The 23,046-nt window shown below is 41.9% G+C and overlaps 1 long non-coding RNA gene across 13 annotated transcripts in view; it reads left to right on the top strand.

The window, feature by feature from the left end:
• Nucleotides 1-23,046, top strand: part of LOC113881407 — a 527,961-nt gene that overhangs the window by 389,227 nt on the left and 115,688 nt on the right. For 11 of the 13 annotated variants that reach the window (XR_003508027.1, XR_003508030.1, XR_003508029.1 and 8 more), the window contains one exon: nucleotides 10,094-15,577. The exons of 1 other annotated variant lie outside the window; for it this stretch is intronic. This is a non-coding gene — a long non-coding RNA (uncharacterized LOC113881407). Of the gene's footprint in view, nucleotides 1-10,093; nucleotides 15,578-23,046 lie in introns of those variants that run through there. One more of the 13 variants, XR_003508026.1, reaches the window with a different exon arrangement.

The following is a 23,046-nucleotide window of genomic DNA, read 5'->3' as shown; positions in this document are numbered from 1 at the left end:
TGACTGGGGTCTGGTGGGGGAGGGGAGAAAGAAGGAAAAAGATGCAAGGCAGAGTGATGGAGTCTGGTGCCAGAACTTGGGAGCCCACCTGCCTGAATTTGCAGCCTGGCTCTCCCACCTACTTGCTGTGTGGTCTTGGTCAAAGTACTTAACATTCAGTTACTGCAGTTTCTTCATCTGTAAAATGGAGATACAGATAATGCCTAACTCATAGTTCTCCTTGTGAGAATTAAATGTGAAATGCTCAGAGCACTGCCTAGCATGTATTAAGAAATAATTAAGTGTTCATATTATTAGAATTATTCTTTTTCCAATGTTTCACAACAGTCATTACATCAGATAATCTTACTGATAGATATGGCTAGTTACAACCTCAGTCACTTTGAAGTGTTAAGATTGCCTTTGTCTTTTTTTAGTATACTGGCACAAATAAGTTTCTCCTTTCAAAGTACTCATATTAATAGCTGCTATATTTATGTCTATATTAGCACTTTAAGATAATTACCTAAATTTTTTCTTTAGATTCTTTACAAAAATATTCTTTGGAATATCCTCAGTAATAAGAAATATTTGTCTTTCAAATCTCGAGGATCAAAAGTTAGAGCCAACGTATTAAATTTAAATGAGTGATCTGTGTTAATGATCTCTTCTACATATTTGTATAATTTTATGTACTTGTGTAATTGCATCAGTTACCTAACTTTATGATCACATTAATAGGTATACAGTTAATACCCCTCTGCACACAAAATGCGTGTGTGTATACTTAAAAGAGAGTGTCAAGAACCAGTGTTTAAGATAAGCTCAGTTACTTTCATGAAGAAAAAGTTCATCACTGAGCCACAGTTCACTTAAAGTCACACATAATCTCATGTTCCAGAAATTTTTAAGAAAGCTCAGGGACTTCCCTGGTGGTCCCGTGGTTAAGACTTCACCTTCTAGTATGGAGAGTGTGGGTTCGATCCCTGGTCAGGGAGCTAAGGTCACACATACTTCAAGGCCAAAAAACATAAAATAGAAGCAATATTATAACAAATTAAGACTTTAAAAAGTGGTCCACATTAAAAAAAAATCTAAAACGAAAGAAAGCCCATGTTTCTGACCTTACCCATCGAATCTACAAACTGTGCATTTGGAAACTGCATCCCCAGCGCTCTTACCTCCTTCCATATCCATGCATTCCTATAGGCACCGGAACACAACGGTACTGATCTTGGGGAACCTGCAGCAAAGGGTGCAGGTGAGTCCTGCTGCCAGTGAGATGCACAGTCTAACTCGATTTCAGAAGTATGCCTGCATCGACTGCTTGACAAAGTTGCACTGTCTTAACAGCCAGTGAACTATCTGTATGCACTTGGCATCCTAAACATGGCCATTTCAATTATTTTAAAGTTTCCTCTAAAAGTCTGCCTCATGACTTGAATGGAGACATGGTCATTTGTGCTAATTGCATTTTAGAATCTCTTATTATATGGGTGACAGGAAGCTAATGTTTACAACTTTTGTTCACATCAAGTACCATTAGGCACTTAATCATGTAACAATTGGCTACCTAGCTATACTTTGCAGATACCAGAAAGCATCAGTCTCTCTTCCCAGCGCTGTGTGTGTCTGGAATACATGTGCAGCGCATAGGCTCTGCTTCTCGTTGGGCTGTCTGGGTGGCCGCATGACCCTTGCTACTCAGACCCAGGCTGAGCTAGAGAAATCTCTGCCTGACTCCCAGACAGGGGGTTGAGACTGAGACAGTATCATTGCACCAGGGGCTCTGCCATGAGGCTTCTGAGAATGAGAGAAAGTAGGGACAGAATGACTCGGGGGGGGGGGGTGGCTTCCCAGGTGGCGCTAGTGGTAAAGAACCCGCCTGCCAATGCAGGAGACACAAGAGACTTGGGTTCAGTGTTTGGTCGGGAAGATCCCTTGGAGGAGGGCACAGCAACCCACTCCGGTATTCTTTCCTAGAGAACCCCATGGACAGAGGAGCCTGGTGGGCTAGAGTCCACAGGGTTACACAGAGTTGGATACAACTGAAGAGACTCAGCGTGGATGCATGCATGAGTGACTTGTGGATGTCCAAGATCATAGATAGTTGGATGATTTATATCTTGAGAACAGAAGACCTTAAAAAAAAAAAAAAAAAGCTTCTGACACATAAGCAGAGAGTATTAGAGCCCGGACACTCAAAGTCCTCCTTTTTTGTAGATGATGCTGAACTCAGAACAGTGAAGGACGAGCAGAGAGAAAGGCTGGCCCCAAACCGGGCTCCGATTTTGAGAAAATCACGCCTATCTTGCCAATTTTTATTTGTAGTTTCTTTAAGAGAAAAATTGTGTGGTCTAATAAGATACTTAGAAGATGAACTATTGTGGTCTGTCAGGTTATCGTCACGTAGGTTGGAATGTGCCTTAGAATCTCATCGTGGAGTGAATTTTACTGTAACGCAAGATCTCACCAGGAGCGGGTATTGTGTTAATGACCATATGCCATCATTCCTTCCCGTCTGACTGAGAATGTGAATAGTGTTCCCATCGTGTGAACTGCTGATTGCCATCAGGCCACTCTGTTGTCATGGTTCTAGTTAAAAAATGTGAAAGAAACTAGATCTTTTCAACCTAAAGGTTCTCTCTGTGTAGTTAATTAAAGACATTTTCAGAAGACATTTGGATTGTGGGAAGCAATGATAGCACATCATGACATTTATTTCATTCCTTACCCCCGAGAATCTCAGTAATTGGTTCACCTATTCAAAACGGTTATTTCATCCGAGGGTAAAGATTCCAGGACCCCCAGCCAGACTCACCTAATTTATCTAATTGGCAGCATCTTTTACAAACAACCCTGGACATAGGAACTTTCTGATTTGTGAATGTGCCATTCACTTGTTTTGAGACAGTTGAATGTGAAGCTTATCTAATGTCAAGGAAAGTCTTTAGGAAATGTTGTTTGGCTGTTGTTTAGTCGCTAAGTTGTGTCCGACTCTTAGGAAGCTTTAGCCAAGAGTTAATATTTTATTTATACCATTGTGTTAAAGAACACATTTTAGAAATGAAAATTCCATATAAACTGTTGAAATGCTGAAGATTTCACTTTGCAGCTGAAGAAATAAGACATGAATGGCTTACCTGTGATAGCAAATAAAAAGATGGTGGCAGAATGGTCACCAGAACTGGAGCTTTTGACTTCATGTCCAGTGGTCTTCCTCCTGGGCTAGGCTATTCTGCATCATCAGAGGTATTCCATTTTATGCAGTTCTGTTGTGATATAAGAAAAAAACAGAAGGTGTACTTATTGCCTTGTGGGGATTTTATCTTCCCGTGGAAGAGACGGTATGTGTATTCACAAATGCAGTTATGTTGCCTGCTACTCCTTTCCTTTTTGTTACCATAGAATCTGCTCAAAAGCAAAACAGAAATGGTCATATAGTTGCATAAAGCTGCTGTCCAGTGATTCATTTGGAACATGTGTGAACAAGGGTGCAGGTGAGCCGGTGAGTCACCAATGTGATGTGCCCACCTGGAGACCAAAGGCAGATGGTGCTGCGCTGATCGTGATCTGGCCTCTTGGAGGGAAGGAGACCAAAGGCAGATGGTGCTGCGCTGATCGTGATCTGGCCTCTTGGAGGGAAGGAGGAAGGGCCTCACTCTGTGTGGCCCCACTGTGGGACCTGGTGTTCATGTGACAGATCTTTCAAAGGGCCACCCATAAACTGGCATGAATTCAGAGACTGGAAAATGGGATGTTGAATGGATTAGATGTCACAGAGTAGTGACTGAAGAAGTTGCACATATTAGATGTAGAGAAGAACCATCTGAGTGGTGATTGTTGTTATTTAGTCTGTAAGTTGTGTCCAACTCTTCTGTGACCCCGTGGACTGTAACCCATCAAGCTTCTCTGTCCTTGGGATTTCCCAGGCAAGAATACTGCAGTGGGTTGCCATTTCCTCCTCCAGAGACTCTTCCAGAGTCAGGGATAGAACCCATGTCTCCTGCTTTGGCAGGTGGATTCTTTAGGGCTGAGCCAACAGGAAAGCCCATGGGTAATGACAGAGTCCCTCTAATATTTGAGAGACATCCATGTGAAAAGCACCCTAAACTTGAGTGCCTAAGCTTCTAAATTGAGGGCTGGTAAATAGAAGCTCCAGTGAGGCACCAGACCTTTTGGCTCAGGGCTTCAAAAGATGGAATGGGTTTCTGCCTCCCGGGGTACTGCATTTTCAGTCGCTGGAGGTGTTGCATGGAGGAGATATTTTAAAGGGCACCGTTCACAATTCAAATTTGCAGTTGGACGAGATGACCTTTAAGGTGCTTTGCAGCACCTGGGGTTTTATGATTCTATTTCTATTATGCTTCGACGCTGGGTATGTGTCACATTGTTTGAACCAAACACTGGACAGGAGCACAGTTTGGAATGTTGATGGCTCTCACATCTATTTTGTGTTTCAATTTCTGGAAGCGGTCTCTTTGTCTTTGAGGCAGTTTGGTCCCTGACCTTCTGTAACATTTGGATCTCAGCCACACTGTCTTTGTTTACTGTAAAGAGCATGGAAAAACTGACTTCCTGACAGTGCTCTGCGAAGTCTAAGGTCAAACCACTCACAGGTGAACAAACACAGTCTTTCCACCTTAAAATTGCCATTTGGCCCCTGTAAAATGTATCAGGGTCATAATACTAGGTAAGAGAAGAGAGGAGAGACCAGGGCGCTGCCAGCAGCCAACTATTAGTCATTTGTCATTCTGCTTTGTGAAGAGCGAATCTTAATTCAGTATCCATCCATCCATTTTGGGGAAGTTAGAAAACATGGCATGCAATTTTCAGTCCTCTGGAAACCTAGTGAATGAGCCCAGAGAGATCCTTCTTTTCTCTACGTTCGCATCATCAGTATCTCCCAGGAGATATTATAGAGACAAAGCATAGCATTCTTATTCACTTAAGAAACTTAAAAAAGAGTCACACTCATTGAGGTTCGTATCACCCAAGCTCGCTCTTTTATGGTAATACCTCAATGTGGCCTAATGTGTTGAGTTACTTTCAAGAAGCCATATTCATTTTTTTTTTTAAACTAACCTCTGCTATTCTTTGTTGGTATTTAGTTGCTAAGTTGTGTCTGACTCTTTGCAACTACATGGACTGTAGCCTGCCAGGCTTCCCTGTTCTCCGCTATCTCCTGGAGTTTGCCCAAATTCATGTCCATTGAGTCAGTGATGCTATCTAACCATCTCATCCTCTGCCGCCGCCTTCTCCCTTTGCCTTCAATTTTTCCTGGCATCAAGGTCTTTTCCAGTGAGTCGGCTCTTCACATCAAGTGGCCAAAGTATTGGAGCTTCAGAAAGAGTCCTTCTAATGAACATTCAAGGTTGATTTCCTTTGGGATTGACTGGTTTGATTCCCTTGGGTCTCTCAAGAATCTTCTCCAGCACCACAGTTTGAAAGTATCAGTTATCTGGAGCTTAGCCTTCTTTATGGACCAACTCTCACATACTGGAAAGACCATCGCTTTGACTTACATGGACCTTTGTTGGCAAAGTGATGTCTCTGCTTTTTTAATATGCTGCCTAGGTTTGTCATAGCTTTTCTTCCAAGGAGCAAGTGTCTTTTAATTTTATGGCTGCAGTCACCATCTGCAGTGATTTTGGAGCCCAAGAAAATAAAATCTGTCACTGCTTCCACTTTCTCCCCCTCTATTTGCTGTTGTCAAAAGCAGTAGGTTCCCTTTGTCAAACGGAGGGAAGTGTCTTCCTGGGTGAGGGTCTCATAAGCTCTTTGCAGACCCAGATGGTACCTTGTTCATTTTCTTCTCCCATCATGCTTCATACACTGTCTTACCCAAGAAGGTCCACATAACACATTGGTGTGAATGTCACTGAACAAAACAGTGACCTTGTTCACATATTACATTACCCATTTACTCAGAATCATTTATTTTCCAGATCGAAGTTTCTATCTTAATATTTAAAGATTAATCACTGGAATTAATCTAAAGCAATATCACAATATTCCCAACATAAATTTGCATTTTTTTTCTTTTTTCCTTCAACAATGTAGGAATAAATCTGGCTTTCACTGTGTTTTTTTCCCTTGGTCTCTAGTATAAGTAGGCTCTTGAAATGCCCTAGTTATCTAACATTGCTCTTGAACTCCACTTAGAAATGATATACTAGCCTTTTACTAAAATATATCTGGGTATTAAAAGCCCAATTCTTTACTGCTGATGAGAAAGATTATTAACACTTTTTTTCCCCAGCTATAATATGAGGCAATAATACCCCTTTTTACTTCCAGAGCCAGAAGCAGTATGTCATATTAACCTTCATTAGCTACTTAAGAAATGAGGTACATTTGTTAATTTAGGATTCTGGTTAGCTAAGATTGTACGCGAAGGGTGATAAACTTGTGTGGTTTCCCCACTTTGCTGTGTATCAAAAAATAAAAGAATGGTAAAGTATGTCTGGTTACGGATTTTACTGCCTTGGTGTAATAAGTGCAGTGTTCAAATTAGGAGCTAGACCTGGATAAGATGGGTCTGCAGGTGATGAGCAAAGATTGACGTGGCTGGAGCAGGGAGGAATTGGCGCATCTGATCAAAACGAGCCTGAAGAGGAGCCTTAAGGTGCATGATGGGTGAAAGCAGGTATCATTGAAAATCTGGGCCAGTGGTGAGAGAGAGAAAACAGATGCTATTTCTATGTATCTAATTTCATGATGGGGCTTGCCCCTTGGATATCCTATGAGATGTTAAATTTTCTGTAGTTTTTTCTTCTGTGTAGCATCGCTTTATTTTTCCCATTTCTACCTCCATCTACTTAACTGATTCATTCAGTATTTTTAAAAAATGTATCAAGTATTGTGCTTGGAAAAACAAGGATGGAGGAGATCAGTTTCTGAGCTCAGGGAACTGCTTGATTAATTTATCCAGGTTTAAAGAAACATGCAGTCAGCTTTGCTATCATTTTTCCCTTTCCCCAAGAACACCTCAGTAATGTTTTTTCTTTTTTCATAAAGCCTCTAGAACCCCTCTTGGTTTTTCTCCTGCCACTACTGCGTTCAGGCAGTGGACCCTTATAGTCAGGCTATGGCAGGAGCCTCTTGGTCAGTCTCCTTATATCCAGTCTTTCCTCCACCCTCTATTAATTTTAACTCTGTGTGCTAAGTCCCTTCAGTCATGTCTGACTCTCTGCAGCCCTATGGACTATAGCCCACCAGGCTCCTCTGTCCAAGGGATTCTTCAGGCAAGAATACTGGAGTGGGTTGCCATGCCCTTCTCCAGGGGATCTTCCCGACCCAGGGATTGAACTCCATCCCCTACACTGCAGGCAGATTCTTTATCACTGAACCACCAGAAAAGTCTTCCTATAATTTGGAACAATAATGGAAAAGTCACGTGCTTTTTAGGATAAGAGTAAAACGCCTTAGCCTTTTAATATGGCTCTCCCTGCTCTTGTCTGACTTCTACAAACCTTGCCCTCTGCTTGAACTGAATTGATCCCCTCATGCATCTCAGTCAGGATTGTGTGTCCCTCACCTTTCTGGTTTCCAGCTCCAAGGATGTACAGCATGGCAGTTAAAAAGTGGTGCTTAGGGGTCAGACGTATCGATCTGTTAGCCCTTACCTGCTGTGCAGTCTTGGGCAGCTTATTTAACCTCTCATGGGTACTTCTGTATCATTGAAAAGAGGTTATTAAAGCACTAAGTCCCTCATAGGATTAACTGTCTTCAGGGATGTGAAATGCTTAGAGGAGACCCTGGCATAAATGAAGGGCTAGTGTTTCATTCCTCTTGTTACTATTATTGTTATGGCCCAAACCTTGCCCCCTACCCTGGCCAGATGTTTCATAGCTCACTGCAGATCTCAGCGTTCTTTGGGGACCTTGGCAGACATATAGGTAGAATTCGTCTTTCCCTTCTCAGACCTTCTAGGGCACTATTTACCCAACATTCATTTGGTAGGCAGATTTAGACCTGTTTATTATTGTTACAAGAAATAAATCTTGGAGAGAGAGCAATTCAAGACAGTACACGGTTAGTGCCAGTAGAGCACAGGTTGCATAGATGACACATTGTCTGAGGGCAGGGGCAGTGCCTCCTGGGTCTTTGGTTTCCTTACCATGCTCTGGGCCTAGTTACTCACAAAAATAAGCCAAAATTACTATTTTTTTCCTGATTCAATGGATGATGTCTTCAGAGGGTCAGGAATAGACCAGTCTACTGACATAGATGATGTACCGTCAGATACAGGGTGTTTTTACTGGTAGCATGTACACCTGAAGAAATAAGGAGCCATCCTCAGTTTTGGAAGGTTTGCCCAGACCACATGGAGAAGGGGGTCTGGACATCCAGAACGTGGTGGTTTATTAAGGTTTGTTTAGTGGCCGGTCGCCCAATGGACTAGAAGAAGGAGGCGACAGAGAATAATGTGGACTGTGCCAGTGTGAGTGCGTGAGCGTAGACTCTGGAATGGAGGACTGGAGAGGACATCTTAAATTCAAGTGTAATTTGTAAGGAAAGAATCCATAGAACTCGAGAGTTCGTAAGGGTTGATGGCCGGAAAGGCATGAAAAACCGCGGGGTTTCTTCCTTAGATGTCTTTGGAGTATCGAGATTGGGAGATGGTTGACCTCGAAGGTAAAAAGACACATGTGGTTACTGGACCATGAGCTCTCGGGTGGCAGAGACCGTGCCTATCTTCTCCCCAGTGTCCAGGACAATCCTTGAACCAAACACACCTGGAAGCTTATAATATGCACTTGAATGAATGAAGGGCCGCTCACCTTGGTACCTACAGTTCAGTAAGACAAGTTGTAGACAATTCCTGCCACCTGTTTACTGATGCTCTCCTTCCAGTTAGCTGGCATGCTCAAATTTTCTAAAGAGGCATACCTTTCACACCGTGGGGAGGATGTTGCATATAGGCAGCGTATTTAATTCTGGGATGACTGATGGATTCGACAAGGCCCTGAGGCCATCTCTCTCCTACCTGCCTTAATATAACCGGTACAACGTACCTGGGCAGCACAGCACCTCTTCAGAGAGATGCCCTGGAAAGCAGTTGTTCGCTCTCACCCTGCCGAGGAGTAGCAATATCCACGTGGCTTAAGGGCTCTAGCTACAGCCATGAGCATCATCAGAAAAATATCACCACCATCCGCCAGCCTGAGATGCCACAGGGAAAGTATGAGGCTTGTCAGTTCAGCGAAGCAGAAACATTTTGCTTGTTTTTAATGCTTACTTGCAGGAGAACTTCATTATGTGTTTGTACGCCTTTAAATGAGAAAGTGCATTTTTGGAAAATAATGAAAATCGACTCTTCTCCCTACAAAGGGGCAAGCTTTTCCCACTTGGGTGAATATTGCCTGCGCCATCCGCCCAAGAAGAAAGGGAGCGGTCTTGGCCAGCATCTTATTAGTCTAAAAATAAATTATTCAGAATGCAGGTTCAGATGCAGATTGCAGGGAGAGATAATAGAATTGGTTTTCCAAGCCTGATCATGCTATGAAGACATGGCGTGTGCTTTTCAGGAATCCACTTAAGTGGAATCAAGCTTTGACTAATACAAACTGGAAATAATATTGCTGCCATCCAGCTTGTGTTTGAGGTACAGCATCCTCAGAATGTCTGCAAGCACCCACAGTGTCTCTAGGCTATGTTAAGTGTGCATGCTGCAAGTCCGGGTGCATTCACCAGCATTTCTTCAGAGATGCCTTTTTTTCTCATTGTTCTTTTAAGGAAATTTCTTCCTGGAGCACAAGAGGGGCATGTCTCACTTCAGCTCTGTCTCCCTCCTACTCCCCCTGCCTCGGCAACACAGTTGACCACATCAGCAGCCGACTCCAGTTGTCATGTGGCTTCTCATGTGATGCTGGGTCTGCTAGCACTTTGGAGCAAAAGCCTTTGTGACTCGGCACTCATGGACAGTAGCGTTCGGGGACAGGAGAGATTTTGGAGGGGGCGGGGAGGCCAATAACCCGAGAAACATCAGAAATAAAAGTCGCATGAAGTACTCTGATCTATGTATTATATATATTTTTTGAAATTTGATTTTAACTCTTGCTTTTTTTTTTTTTTTAATGGTTTGTGTCTGTTTTTCCCACCCCCGCAGGCGCTGAGCTGCGCTGTTTTGTGTTTCTTTCTTTCTTTTTTTTATTCTGAAGCCAGACCGTCTTTCCTCACAGCTCCAGGGCTGCATCGCTGCGGGCACGCCAAGCTTCTCCTGGTTACCTGAGCTGCTGTTGCTGTCTCCCGGCTTCGGCTTCTTCATGGCGCACGGGAACCCAGCATCATCGGTCTACGCAGCGCAGAACAAGGACCTGCTGGTGGAGCTCTGGCCGGGGTCCCCTCGCAGGCAGGCGAGGGGACTCGGAGGACAGGGTGATGCGGGAGAAGACCCGGGGTGGGATGGATAGAAAGAACGCCAAGGACCGGGCAGGAGAAGTTAGGAATTTGATCCGTCCAATGCCCACTGGTCTTCCCCACGGCGCACCCAGCTCAGGCTGCTCTTGGGGATTAGTCTGGGAGGAAAGACCCATGGCGAGATGTGGTGGCATTTTACTTGAGAGTGGAGCTGAAGATGGATAAACCTGGTCTCTGATGTGTCTGCCTGCCTGCCGACGAGGCACAGTTGGAGAAAGGCAGAGCGAGGGAGCGCCTGAGAAGAAAGAGGAGAGGCGGAATGCCGTTCGATTGTCTGCCGCTGGCCCTGCATTCTCATTCTAGGGAGGAAGGCATAATTTATAACCCAGTCTATGGGTGGAAGAACTGTAAATTGTAGTCTGGATGTCCCCGGTGCTGTCAAGGAAGAAACTGATGAGCTAGGTGACTGTACCAGTGTCCCCAGGGAGAAGATCAGCCTTGCAGCATGGATTTAAATGCATGTGCATGCATGTAGAGACATGAAAAGAGGGCGATTTCTGACCAGTTTACACAGGAAGTCTGTCACTTGGCTGGATCGGGCTTGATTGCAGCTTGTATTTTCAGCTTCAGCTCAACACCCATTTCCTGACTAGCTAGAGAGCATGGCCAAAGCAGCTGCATGCAGAATTTTCTTGTTAATGTGAAAGCAACCCTCCTCAGCTTTAACTCCTTGAAGTTCTGAATGCTCTGTGCTTCGCTCGGACTGACTGTAGGGTTTTGTTTGCTTCTTCTTCGACAGATCCCCTGTAAACACAGCTGTATTCAGTATGATGAAAAATTCTATCCAGTAAATAGAAATCTGATCAATTTAATCAAAATAAATGTATCCCAGATGACTTTGAGACCAGCTGGCTACCACAGGCTTCAGATGCTAAGCGTACAATGGAGATGAATGCAATCTTATATTTACGTGTTTCTGAATTCCCGGATCAGCCTATAATTAAAAAAAGAAATCCTTTTGTAGGAAAGAGGTGGTCCTACCAGCTCTCAAGGTAGCTGGTTAGATTCAGGTGCGGATGTTGTTCATGAGATTTGGGATCACGATGTCGCATTTCGAGGGCGTGTGCCATGTGGCAGAGCAGAGTCATGCTCCACATAGAGAAAGCCTGCATCTACCTTGCCATCTGGAGACGCGGGTCCCCTCGAAACAGCCTCTGGTGAGGTTGGGGGAGGCACCTGAAGCTTGTTTTAGATTCCGATGTGTGGGCTCTGGTGCTCCAAGCCCAGCTCAAAACTGGGGGTGAGGTGCTTTCCCAGTTGTCATGGGGAGCTCTTCTGGGACGCCTGTCTGGCCCTTCCACTGTTTGTTACTATTTCTACAAAGGCGGCTCTGTGTGTTGGATTATGTTTGGCCAGCTGTTGGCGCATTCCTGCGGGTGGGGCTGGGTGGAGACCTGATTACTGTACTTGGAAACTGTAGATCTCTGTGCGGTGGAGAGCAGGGAGGGAATGCAAAGAAAGCAGGTTGGAGAAGCTGATCTCTCTTAGAGATTTGCTCCAGGTAGTTCTACAGCACGTGCAGAAAGGCTTCCAGTGTAGAGAAGGAAAGAGGGGATGATGCGGGGCGGGGAGCAGTGAGGGAAGGAGAATGCAACTGAGCAAGCCCATCAGAGAGAAAAACAGACTTTAGAACTTCAAAGCTGCATAGACAAGCAGAATGTCAGCAGCTTGTAATTAGTGGTTCATGGTTGCGTCAGCGCCTGCACCTCTCCAAGAATAACTGTGTGATGTGTGCCACAGAGTGAAGAAGACAGTCATAACTAAGTTATCAAACCTAGTTCAAACCAGGGCAAATGGAGTCAGGAATTTTTCTGTGTTTGTAAATCAAATCCTGATGGATTACACGTCTAAGACTTGCTGGGTTCTGCATAATTGAAGGCTGGATTATCCATTTATGGGGGAGGGTGGAGGGATATTGTATGTTCATTAAACGAAACTATGAACCCTTAAAAATGCAGATGAATCGTGCATGTAAATATCAGCGCGCTCTGCGTCAATACACGGTATTTCCTCCAATAGCCCCAAGCAGCTGTTGCCAATCTCCCCGAATCTCTGCATCCACACAGAGTTTTTATTTGCTCGGTTTTTGTGCATTCACGTGGAGAGGAGTTAAAAGTTACAGTTCAGATGAAATAGGGTCAATTAAATGCGAAAAATCGCATCTTGGAATTGGGCAACTGCAGCGGGGTTCTGATTTTTGTTGCTGCCCCCGTGTAAAGCTTGCCGGAGCCTTGGCGGTCTCGCAGCCAAACAGCCGTCTGTTAGTAAGCCCGTGGGAAGTCGGGGCACCGCAGTGGTGGGGAGGCGAAGGCCACGTTCACTTCCCTCCCTTGTCTCTGGCGCTTAGAGATTGCCGTGTGTGTGACTCCAGCCCCACAAAGAGCCGGTGGGAGGAGCTGATTGGTCGGGAGGCTGGGGATGTTTACTCTTATTTGTTTTCAGCGCTCCTCCACGGCATTCATGCCGTATTTGTATTTGTGTTCACGCCGCACAATTACTCCTCGCCCTGCTTTGTTTCTCTGCCCGAAGAGAAGTCAATTTTAGTTCAGCTCCCCGGGTTTCGGCCTCCTGGCTAAAATCCTACGTATTGCTTTCCCCGGGTCTGCGTTTCCTTTTTTAATGTGGATTAGGGGGAAATCGGTGGCCGGGAAAGCCGTGCATATTCAATCAGTAGCTTTTGAAGCCGCGCCTGTCAGATAATTTAAATATATTTACTCTGGGGGTGCCGGAGCTGGCGTGGTCGGAGCCCGTTTTAATGTACCTCTTCGCTTTCGTCAAGGAGCGGAACCTGCCGGCTCAGAATGGCGTATTCTGTGCACCCAACAGGGTGGAAGACATGATTTTGTTTGTGTTAGTTCAAACAGCTGGTCATTAATGCAGTCCCCATTTCGCCACTGAAGTGCGGGTGGACGTGAATGGCTGCCTGATTAATGCTGTCCCCTCCGAGGGTCCTTCACCCAGCAGTCAGGCTCGGAGCAGAATAATGTAGCATGATGTGATTGCTCTCTAACAGGGTAGTATGTCATTGTGTCACCAAGCAATTGAGGTTATTACGGGGCAGGGCAGACAGACGGGACAGTGGGGTTACTAGACCGTAGCATTTTTAGAAATACAGGCCTGACCTACTTAGAGTTATTCTCTCTGGCTGGCAGCTGCACGGAGCATCCAGTCTTCTGATAGGCTGAGGCTGTTGCTAGGGGGGAATTAGCCTGAATTTTTCCACACACAGACTCAGTGACTGAATGATAAAAGCTGACTGGAATTAAAGAGATTTGGTTTAGTATTATACAGATGGATCGGCCCCGTTTTTCTTTCTCAAGTGCAAAGGAAGAGTGCAAAATACAGATTTTTGTGTCCATCTTGTTCCTTGACCCTCTGGTTCTCCCCCACCACAGAACCGCCAGAGCAAGGCAGTTATGAAATTTCGGTTAATCTCTTTAAAGTCGGGGGTCATGGAAATGATGTTGCAAATGGCAAGATATTTAAGCTTAAAGACCGCTGAGAATGACTAACAGAAGGTTAGATTATTTTTCCTCTTCTGTGCACTAAACTGTTTTGAAGTTGGGCATGCATCTTTCATGCACTGTATATTTAAACTCTCTCCCCCTTTTGGGCTTGAACAAAACATTTATATAAATTCTCTTCTATCCAAACAGATAGAAGCTTGCAGTCTCTGGCTTGTTTAAAATAAGATGGTAAGGATTCCAGATTTGGATGGGGGAGAAAAATATATATAACACTTTTTTTTTTTTTAATTACAAAGTATTTTTTTCTGGGATATTTTGGGTTTGGCTTATTTTTTAAAAGCCAGCCTGGTGTTTGTTCTTGTGGATAAAACTTAACTGCTCCCACCCTACCGTCTTGGCTTCACAATGTACAGAAAGATACAGGTTTTTTTTCTCCAGAAGATAAAGTATCTGCTGAATTTATCTGCATATTGTTTTTCCTGGTTGCTCATATAAGCACTGTGTGTAGAAAGTTCACATAATCAATTTTATATGATGACACCCCCTTTTTTTTTATCTACTCCTGTATTCTCCAAGTATCTCTGAGTTTGTGATTTTTTAATAGATCTTTTCCAGAGGCAGATTTTTTAAAATAGCTCCTTTAATGAAAACTGAAAGTCCATCAGGATAAAAATTAAAACAATATATAGTCAAAAATACTTTGTTTTTTTTTGTTTGTTTGTTTCTAATTGCATACTATACTATGTTTCTAATTGCAAACAATATATAGTCAAAAATACTTTGTTTTTTTTTTGTTTGTTTGTTTCTAATTGCATACTGTGCTTTATCCACAGTGTCCTTCTGTTACCTTATCTGTTCCTCTGCTGAAAGTAATCATTATCCTGCCTTTTTGATTTGAAATTAATTTTTGTAAGAACATGCTGTGATATCACAAGTACACATGGAGCTTGGCTACATTAGGGAGAGGAAGAATGTAGTTTCTTATAAACGTCTAACACTGGATTCCTTGGCCATGTGGAAAAAAAGTAAATTTAGATGTGGGGTTTTCTTTTCATTTTAGGATTTTAAAAGTATTCAAGTCTATATGGTGGTTATCACTTACACCAGATATCAGAGTCAAAAGAAAAAAAATGATCGAATGATATCATAGCCAAGAAACTCATCAGTCTTTTCTCTTTTTTAGGCCAGCAATGTTTACATTTCATCATATAACTATAACATCAAGCTAAAACAGTGTATTTTCTGATGTTGTAATTGATGTTTCTTTCCCTTACTAGCTTTGAGAATCCCCCAAATAACATTTTTTTTTGTAAAGATTTCCAAACATACTAGTGATTTTTCTTTACTGAATAAAATACCAATGTATATTTGTTGAATAAAAAGTTGCTTTTGTGTGCTGCGCCTTCCAAAAATGAAGCCATTTCATTTATTATTTTAATAAGTGAACATTTTAACTCTTCTTCTTTGGGTCAGTGGATGATCATTTAAATATTTTAAGTTCAAAGTTATAGAGATAAAATGTCTCTTTAAAATCACTTAGGGGAAAATGTTGACCTAGATTTATTAACATTTGTTAAAGGACAGATGTTTAATTTTTATGTTGACTATAGCCTGTGTCCAGGTACCCGGGCAAATCAAATGTTTATTGTCTGTTTCATAATAAATTAATCACACTGAAGTAATTCAGTGTAAGTCTTATTTGATCATTAGGTTGTGAAGAATTTTTCATTGTTGTGGCTTTTATCCATTTCTGTTAGGTGGATCAAAAACAAAACAAGACTGTTATTTATGCTGCCTTGCTATAATTAAGCTTAACTTCTAGGTACTCACTTTGACTCTGTATGTTCATAGTGTTAATTTCAGCCAGTGCCATTGATCAAAAAGCCAAAGGAGCAATCATGGTCAATCACTGCATCAATCACTTATTCATTAGGTAAGTATCTACTTTCTGCTCACACGTGAGACTGGCTTCTCTAGTGATAGGTTTCCTGTGTTCTGTTCTGTGTACACCTGACATTGTGTAATCCTTAAAATTTGAGGGGCAGAGCTGATGGTAATAACATTAGATGCTTGAGATGATCGGCACCCCTGATCTCACTAGCAAGCAACGTCTCTTCCAAACCACCCAAACACTTTCATAATATTGAAGATCTGCAGTGAGCTAGTGTGTGTCTTTGGTGAAGTCATGAAAGCATTTTGTAACCCAGAGACTTTAGACATAGTTATTTAAGCAATTAATAGCATTTCAAAAACATTTAAATGGCTAAGCTGTATACTCCCTGGAATTGCATGAGTCACAGTTGTCTTGGTTTGGTTCCTCCTTTCCTTTCCTTTCATCTCCTACTTCTTGAAGTATGAGTGGGTTATCCTCGTGTGTGGCCACCCCTGACTTTGCCAAGCAGAGTACTGAACTAACCCTATTCTTTTCAATCCTCTGCTGACTTCTGTAATAAACTGAGTTTAGACCTGTCTGATTCTCTTAGGATGATGCCTTTTAGCCTTCCTTCTCTCCAGGCTCCTAGTTCATTAGAGCCATCCTTGTGTGGTATTTTATCTGCTTTTTCTCCATGAGTCTCTAACCTGATTTTCATCTGTGTGCCTGGTGCATAGTAGATGATTCACAAACATTAGTTGATTAACAAATGAGTGATTTAAGGGGAATCCAGATGCCAGATTCTAGAGAAGAATAATGACGTCTTCTATCTGGAGACTCACCAATGGTGTAGGGTCAGGGAGCAGCAAACTTTATTATTATTATAAAAGGCCAGACACCAAATGCTTGAGGCTTTGTGGTCCTTAAAGTCTCTGCAACTTTTCAGCTTCACTGGCATAGTAAGAAAGCAGCCACAGACACAGTGTAAATGAATGAGCATGGCTGTGTTTCAATAAAACTTTATTTACAAAGACATGCAGTGGGCCCCGATTTGGCCTGTGGACTTTAGTTTGCTGCCTCCTGGAACAATCATTACCTGTGATATTTTGAAGATGTGATTAGGCAGGATGTGTATTTAAAAAAGAAGAGACTTTCAAACGGTTGAACAAAAATTAAGACAAAAGGGCAAATATTTACTTGAGAAATATTGCTAATCCAATAAATTTGATTCCCTTGCTGATGACATGTGAAAGTGAAAGTCACTCAGTCATGTCTGACTCTTTGCGATCCCATGGACTATAGTCCATGGAATTTTTGAGGCCAGAATACTGGAGTGGGTAGCCTTTCCCTTCTCCAGGGGATCTTCTCAACCCAGGGATTGAACCCAGGTCTCTTGCATTGCAGGTGGATTCTTTACCAGCTGAGCCACAAGGGAAGGCCAAGAATGCTGGAGTGGGTATCCCATCCCTTCTCCAGGGAATCTTCCAGACCCAGGAATCAAACTGGGGTCTCCTGCATTGCAGCCCAATTCTTTACCAACTGAACTATTAGGGAAGCCCTAATAGCTACTGGGGAAGCTGATGACACAGGTGGGCAGTTTATTTCAAAATTCAAAGATGAAAGCAAGGATTACTGCTCTTCCTTAAAACACAATACTACTATATTATTGAATACATAAAGAAGAATGGAAAGTTTTTACTTTTCAAAATTGCCATTCTAATGCCAGTTACCTCGGGGCAAGGAGGAAGCCCAACCTCTGTTTGTTCAAAGAGCTAACGGAGCATTAGAATCTGTGCTCAAAGGTGAATCCGGAAGCGTTGCTGCTGCCTCTTGTTGTTGTTTGCAGATTCTTTTAATCAACTTAAATCCTGAGTTATTTTAGCAACCTAAGTCAGAACTTCTTTTCCCCCATCTCCCCAGTTGCTTTTCCATTAAATTGTACTTCACCTGCGGTGTTAGCAGCTCTGTGCTCTCCCTTGTCATCTTGACTTTTGTTCTGCTGGGGGAGGGAGAGTCTCTTTTCTTTCCCCTGTGTTATACTTTGGCTTTGGTTGATGGTGTTGGATGCAGTAAGCAAGTACATACATCCAGTGACTTAAAAGCCTGAGCTGGCGTTTAGGCAAGCCTGTGTTTAAATCCCACTCCAGCAGCAGCCAGCTGTATGTGACTCAAGGCACCTTAATTAACTTCCCTAACTTATTTTCTCCTTCATAAAACAAAGGTAACGGTAGTGCCTACCTCACAGAAGTTTTGTGATAATGAAATGAGATCATGAACTTTCTCACCCTTCTCATCCTCGGTAAGTGTTCCATGGAGTTGAATGCTAGTGCTGTGGCTTCTACTACTGCTCTTGCAATTATTGTTGAGAGTTTTTCTTCAGACAAAAGTTACTGGCATTAGGCTTCGAGATCTCCATATCATCACTGTAGGTAATTCTCCTCAATGTGAGGGGTTCCCTAATTATTTGTTTTGGGTAATCGGGTATCAGAAGTCCTGAAGTAGAGATCAAAGCCAACACAGAAGCCTAGAGGTACCCAAAATATTTCAAGGAACTGTGTGCTTACTGTTCCCTCTCAAAAAAAAAAAAAAATGTCTGGGAGTGTTTTAGCATATTCTAGGACTGTTCCACTCCAGTATTCTTGCCTGGAGAATCTCAGGGATGGAGGAGCATAGTGGACTGCTGTCTAAGGGGTCACACAGAGTCGGACACGACTGATGTGACTTAGCAGCAGCAGCAGGACTGTTCTAGAGGCTTAGTATTTATTTTTTTATAATTTTAATTTTTCTTTTTGTCTGTTTAGAGTAAGACCAAAGACTGATGGATCACAAGAGTGTTATTCTACCTTAAAGCTATAATTTCTTTTTCTGAAAATTCTGCTCAAGGCTTATCTCCTGCAGAAAATTTATCCTGATTAAATGGCTTAGGAGCAACACATGTCTGCAAATGTTCCTTAGTCCTAAGCTGATTTTGTGTCAAATGATTTTTTTTTAAAAGAACATTTGTTGTTCATCGTCACCTGGCTAACTTCTCTGCTCCTTCCAGGCCTCTGTTCAGTCATCATGTTCCCCTGGAAATCTTTTCTGGCCCCTAAATGTGACCTAGGTTATCTCTTGGGTGACATAATTCCCCAGCAAAACAGTTACTCCACCGTTTTTCCTCACTTTTCAGCTCTCTGATCATCACCCCCAGTAGGCTGTAGGTACCAGAGGGCAGGAGAACTGTCTTTTTTTAGGATGATATTCCAGCAAGTAACGCGGTGCATGCTAAGTGCTCAATAAATGCTTGGGAAAGAAATGACTGTCAGAGGCCTGTCCATTCTGTGTGTTCTAATAATCGGTATCAAATAAGTCAGTCGGCAGGGTGCTGCGCTTGTAGTAATCAGTACCCATTAATGGTGAAATTCACAAGCTGATCTATCTCATTAGTCATTGGACATACCTAAAAAGGGTCCTGTCCATATAGTTATGAAATTTGTAAATAAGAAAGTACATATATTACTGGAACTGCTGAGATTAGAACCAGCTAATTCTCCAGCTAATTCTGTTTAAATTTTGACATAGTGAAGATGAAAAAAACAGTTTTAAATTGGCAAAAATCAGAATTGTTATGAAGGAAGCATTCTATACAAAAGAATGCTCATTCTTTTGTGGGGGTTTTTATAAGACATACCTTATTCTAGGAGTGGGACGTGGTCTTACCATTGAGGAGCTTATTAAATGAAAAGTGTTCAGGAAACATCAGTTGAATTTGATTATTTTGGCTTGTCTTTATGTTTTTCTTTAATGACAGAATAATCCTTTTAGCTCTCTCTCCACCCAGAAAAATGCTCCTTTGATGCTTTTAAGGACCCCTTCCTACCCCACCAGACGAAAGTATATTAACAGCAGAGAGGTGTAGCTGCAGGAGAGGTGGGGGCAGAAGAACCTGTCTGGTCCCCCTGGGGCTTTCCCTCGATGCTGCTGCTGGCCACAAATGGCCACATACCCCAGGGGAATTGAAAGCGACAGCAGGAGAGTGGGAGCCTTTTTGTGTTTGCTGCCAATTATTAGGTGTGATTGAGTATTTTGAAAGAAACCACTACATAAAAATCGGCATTTGGCTGGTGCCTTATAGAAGTGATCTTTTCTGCCCCCGTTTTCTTTTCAAATGTGTTTGAGTCTCTGACATTAGACTCTGTCTTCCCCTCTCGTTAGCAGAGGTAGACAGCAGTCTTAACAAAAGATGGTCTGTAGATATGGGCTGGATGCTCCTGGGTTTGCTGTATTTTTCCTTCTTCAGCTATTATGGGTTTATGTGTTTTTCCCTTGTTCTGTTACAGAGATGCCTTTTCTTCATCTGTTTTTCTTTTCCAGGACCATAACAATCAAAGTTCGTGCCACAGAGGCTCTTTGGTTTAGGTTTCTAGTTGTGAAAAATGAGGAATGCCAAAATTGTTTTGCAAGAGTGATCACTGGTCCATTTAACATACTGTATTTTCAGAATGCAAGGCAGAATAAAACTTGTTTTTGTGTTTTTACTAAGGGAATCTCTTTACATTTCCTTATTGCGAAAATATCCTGTGAAATTTTGCTTTTCACATTTTTTTCAGCAGAAACACAGTAGTAGTTGGAGTGATACTGAGCAATCACTAATTTTTACTAGAACCTAAAGAAACTCATAATTAAACAATTAAGGAAGCCCCAAGGTTTATTTTAGGCAAAACATACACATAGAAAGACCCTTTTAGCGAAATGTTAATCACTTAAAGCCCATTCAGATACGGGCCAGCAAATGGAGTATGAACAGTTGCATCCTGCTATCTCCCGATTCTCTGTGTTGGTAATTGTTGGAAATTAAAAGTAGGGGAGCTTGGTTTTCTTTTGGGAGATCATGGGAAGAATAGATAACTATGAAATCCTTGAGAGGAAGTACTGATGTGATGCTGTGCAGAAAATATATACTTACAGTCTTTATGTTTTGAGGAAACACAGGGAAGCCTGGTCTGCTGCAGTGCATGGCGTTGCAGAGAGTCAGACACAACTGAGCAACTGAACTGAACCCTGCTGTATTTCTAAGACTTTAGGAACCAATGCACTCACTTCTGTTCCCTTAATCACTTGTACAGGTAGAAAGGCAAACATGGCCTAAGGATCTGTATTTTTATTTTTTAAATTTTGAAAATATCATAACGCATTTATAGGAGACTTGAATACAGAACAAAGTTACATATAGTTCTACTATATATTACATTCATTTTTTATGTAGATAAATTAAGACTTTAGTTGGAGTTTCAATATCAAACCCTCAAAAATTAATAGAATGAATATACAGAGAAGTAGAAGGATATAGTAGACCTGAAAAGCACTGTGAACCAATTCAACACAATTAAGATTTACACAATTTTCACACAGCAGTAGGATACAAATTTAAGACCTATATTTTAATAGAATTGCTTTTTAAGATCAATTTTTCATACTCAGTTGACATGTTATATTATTTACTCAATCCTTAAAGGAACATTATTTTAATTTCTTTTAAACACTGGACTGTGAAGTTCATGGGGATGAGTGTTATATCAATTTAGTTCAATGTTGCCTGGCTCAGAGAAGGTGCTGTATATGTACTTAATGAGTTTTAAACAGTGGTAGAATACGAAGATATTTTATGCCAAAAGGTAATTATAATCAATTACCTTTAGTTTAAAATATAGAAAAAACTCTATTCATGCAACCTTGTTATAGATCATCCATTTTCCACTTTTGTTTCAGTAAAGTGAAACTTTCTGAAGGAAAGGATAATTTTAAGCATGCTATTGCTTTGTATGATACTTATTAGTGTAGGAGGCTTGCTTATTGAGAAAGAGTGTTGTTATGGTAGGGATTGCTTAAGATTTGATTTTTTTTCTCTATAAGATATTCAATGTAATGTGACCAATCCTTAAAGTATCCATAAAGAGAACAGGTGGTAGCATTCCTTTTTCTTTTAAGTAGAAGACAAACTTAGAAAGGTTGTTATTATATAATCATTTGTCTAGCAGGAATTAGAATAAGTATCTTAGAACTGGAAGAGATCTTAGAAATAATCTAATCCTCCCACTGCCAGTCATTTTGCACATAAGGAGATTGGCTCATGGAGATGTTAAGAGATTTGCTCAAGGTCACACAGCTAGTTTTTCCCAGAGCTAGAACCAGAACTTATTTTTACCCCTTACTTCGAAAACTATGTATGTTCTGCAAGGCTGCTATACCGTAGGCCTCGTTCCTCTACTTTAGAACTAGGCTGTAGTTCTTGCATTTTAGAATCAGTTGTGCCTTTTCATGCCTAATATATGTATTATTGAGAACCTACATAGAAAAAATGTGGGGAAGTACCATTGTGACTCTCTGCAGTAGAAATACATGTATAGTAGGCTTGATTGTGTGACATTCAACACTGAACAGAAAGTTACAAAACCAGACACGTAGATCACCAATCTGAATTTGCTGTCAACTTGTATGAGTTTAGTTGGGTCATTGTTTTTCTCTGCTGCTGCTAAGTAGCTTCAGTTGTGTCCGACTCTGTGCGACCCCATAGACGGCAGCTCACCAGGCTCCCCCGTCCCTGGGATTCTCCAGGCAAGAACACTGGAGTGGGTTGCCATTTCCTCCTCCAATGCATGAAAGTGAAAAGAGAAAGTGAAGTCGCTCAGTTGTGCCCGGCTCTTCACGACCCCATGACTGCAGCCTACCAGGCTCCTCCGTCCATGGGATTTTCCAGGCAAGAGTATACTGGAGTGGGGTGCCATTGCCTTCTCTGGTTGTTTCTCTAGGGACTGATTTTGTGCAGTGAGGGGATAGCACTTTGATAATCGCCCGAGGTTTCCTCTGTTCTCTTCCTCCAGCAGTCTGTCAGTGCCCAAGAAAACTGAGCCTGTATTTTTGAAGCTGTGACTTACTTCCTTTTTAGTCAATCATGGTCTATGGACTCTGTCATGAATGAGAGGAAGTCTGCTTCCAAGTAAAGACATGACGCAGTTGAAGTTGTACCGTAAGAAACTGCTACCCTGGTGGTTTCCCTCATGGTAAAGGAAAAGAAGAGTTCTGGGCCTGAAATTCTACCACATTTGTACTCATTTTTAATGTTTTTTTAAATTATTAAGTACAGAAAGAGCACATCTGAGTATCATTCTTTTGTTGGTGTATATGTACTTATACATGTAAGTATATATATATTCTTTTGGTGGTGGAATAGACTCATAAAACATAAAAAAAGTTAACGTTTTATGAGTATATTGTTCAATTTGTTATCACAGTATACTCATAAAACATAACTTTTCTTGAGTA

The sequence above is a fragment of the Bos indicus x Bos taurus genome, chromosome 23, assembly GCF_003369695.1.
Source record: "Bos indicus x Bos taurus breed Angus x Brahman F1 hybrid chromosome 23, Bos_hybrid_MaternalHap_v2.0, whole genome shotgun sequence".
In the NCBI taxonomy this organism is placed as follows: domain Eukaryota; kingdom Metazoa; phylum Chordata; class Mammalia; order Artiodactyla; family Bovidae; genus Bos; species Bos indicus x Bos taurus.
Note: the sequence above shows the minus strand (reverse complement) of the source record. Positions and strands in the feature narration are given on the sequence as shown.